Raw genomic sequence first — 2,822 nt, 5'->3', positions numbered from 1 at the left:
GAACATACCGACGCCAACGGATGTCCCATCGGGTTGAGAGCCGACAGGTTCCGGGACAGCAGCAGAAGAGGGTACGTCAGCCCCTACAGGCGGAGTGCTCACACCGCTCGGCAGAGACGGGGAGGCACCACTGCTATGAGGACTTTCAACCCCGGGGACTGTAGCAGTATCAGGCTGAACGCCTGGTCCTACAGTGACATTCCTATGTTAACCCAAATGGAAATTTGGACAAATAAGGAGAATCGGGATAAGAAGGTCGTATGAATACCTGCAATCCCCATGTCCTCAGATGCAGCCGGAATGCCAAGAGTCATAAGAGTATCGGCCCAAGCTGCTGGTCCTATGATGACACTCTCTTATTAGTCAAAATGAAAATTTAGACGAATAAGAAGAATTGGGATCTGCATACCTGTAGATCCATTATCCGCGGGCATTTGAGGGATGTCAGGAGTCATATGAGAATCAGTCCTAGCGGCTGGTCCTATGATTGCACTCATTAGTCAAAAGACAGATAAACATAGGAAAGTACAATATCCCTGAATCGTATACATACCTGCAAGCCCGTCGCTCTGAGGCAAACTGGATATGCCAGGGATAGATACCGGGCTAACTCCAATGGTAGACGCTGCGATAATCAATCATTCATTAGTCATATGAAATATCGGGCAAGAGGGAGAAAATCAGATATATACCGGTAGATGAATCGTTCCCGAAGAATGGTCTCTCGGTCCCTCTGGAAGTCTGCTCAGCCAGCATGTCAGCTAATAAGCCGGCATCCGGCTTCGAGAAGCTTGGCCCCTCCATCGCAACATCTGCAGGGTAACCCAAATGTTGAAGGATGAGGAAAGCTCAAACGAGAAATCTTCCTTCACCTTACATAAGGAAAATGACATTGGATGCGGATATACCTGAATAAGGGATTGTGGGCTCAACATTATTTATCTGCTCAAGATCGATGTTAAGGTCGATGCCCAAAGACCCATCGTGAAAAGCGTCGCACATTTGTTGCACAAAGCAATCCATATTGTCAACACCAGGGGACGCCGAACCCGGTGGAAGTTCGCCCTCTTCGAAGAAACCTGGAGCACAAAACATGGTCACAAATCCCCAAAAGGTAAACAACCTTGAAGCAAGAGCAATTGAATGTTACCTCCCCCTCCATCAGCGGTGCTCCCTAAGTCCACTCCATAGGGACGCTGACCGTCATGGGGCTTATGGGCGGTCTTCTTCCTCTTCGGAGCACCCACCCTCCGAGGGCCAACGGGTTGAACATGCGCAGGCCTATCACACGTTTCAACGTGTGTAGGAGCTGAGGGCTCATGATCACCGGCTGTCCTACCTAAAATGACAATAGCCATTTCAATGAAAAAGAGCTGTCATTTATGGAAAAGGAAAATTAAAAGAGACAGGACAAACCGGTATCGAGATCCCCTCTGCCGGTATCTGCATCCACACACTCTTCCTCGGAGGTCTCATCATCATCATCCGTAGGGAGGAGCTCTTCTTCGTCTGTGAGAAGAGATTTGGCATGCCCTTTTTTCCGCTTCCGAGCAAGCTCAGCCTTGCGAATCGCCACCATAGCAGCCCGGACTGCATACTCGGACTGCAACTCTGAGAGGCTCTTCACGCTGATGGACTCATAGGCAGAAAGCAACCACTTGCAGCTGAGGAAAGTGATCAGTGGCTTACGCCTATACGAAGGAAGAGCAAAGCGAGCTCCAGTACATCCCACCATCGTCCATAGCCACGCTCGTACGCCATCAATCAATCCTCCCTCAACCTGAAGGCTACGGCTCGGATTCCCAACATACAGTTGGTCGTAACCGAACTGGCGAGCAAAGCGGCAAGGGAGATAAGGCTCTATGTAGCACTGGTTCTTCACCCGGAGGACAAGATATCCAACACGGATGTTCACTAGCCACCGGAAACAACCAGCATCGAGAATAGTCCGATCGCTTCTGGGTTTCTCCTCATCAACCAGCGCGTCGCCATAGCGACCTGAAAAATGAGGGAAACACTTAAAGAATTCCCAACTCTTGCGGACTCGAAGCTCTTGCTGCACATCACTAAACTTGTTCCCGAGCCATCTGCTCTTCTCCAACAGCTGTATGAAGGGGACGGGGATGTCAACAACACTGGGCGCTGACATCAAGTCAGGACGGTGAAGAACGAACCACGCCATCAGATATGCATAAGGGAGCTCAACCTTCGGACAAACAAGCTCAGCTGATGGTGCAGAGCCCATATGTGTGAAACTACTGACCAGACCCCTGAGCCCGCAATGGATGCTAGCAACCATTGCTGGGAGCAGGGAAAGCTCTCTCCCGTAGGCTAGCTGAACTGCAGGGAAGAGCACCTCGATGGGTAGAGCGTCTGAAGACTGATGCGGGACGACACACTTCTTCAACCAGAGGGCGAGATAGCCTGCTAATAGAGTCCGGGGCCCAATGGACTTCTGTGCACGGCGGAGAAAAGAGCGAAACTTGGTCCCCGCGGGAAAAGTTCCCTCAGCACTGGCAATAGTGTAAGATTGAGCCTCAGTCTTCTCCAGCAACTCATTAACCGCAGAAGGGGGCAATATATCTAACTCATGAACGGACTCGTCGGAGTTACCCTCCAAGTTCTGGAACAAATAGCAGGCAAACTGTTTCAAACTGACCTGCCTCTTCCTCTTCGCTTGAGGAGAAGTCTGAACCAAGGAGGTGTGATAATGACAGGTAAGATCCCAGAGAGTGTCATACATGTCGGGAGTATCTTTCTTCATACACTCCAGCTGTTGGTTCGAGGGGAAATACTCCTGATACGGACAATCTCCCATCGGA

At 50.4% G+C, this 2,822-nt stretch overlaps 1 long non-coding RNA gene across 1 annotated transcript; it reads right to left on the bottom strand.

Moving 5' to 3' along the window:
- Positions 1 to 303: 303 nt before the first annotated feature.
- LOC109828410 lies at positions 304 to 731 on the bottom strand. Its single transcript, XR_002243676.1, has 4 exons — positions 693 to 731; positions 554 to 625; positions 410 to 481; positions 304 to 340 (listed from the first exon to the last, which is right to left on the bottom strand). It is a non-coding gene; the product is annotated as an uncharacterized LOC109828410 (long non-coding RNA).
- Between the last annotated feature and the right edge of the window lie 2,091 nt (positions 732 to 2,822).

This window comes from Asparagus officinalis, unplaced genomic scaffold, assembly GCF_001876935.1.
Source record: "Asparagus officinalis unplaced genomic scaffold, Aspof.V1 AsparagusV1_Un1332, whole genome shotgun sequence".
Taxonomy (NCBI): domain Eukaryota; kingdom Viridiplantae; phylum Streptophyta; class Magnoliopsida; order Asparagales; family Asparagaceae; genus Asparagus; species Asparagus officinalis.
Note: the sequence above shows the minus strand (reverse complement) of the source record. Positions and strands in the feature narration are given on the sequence as shown.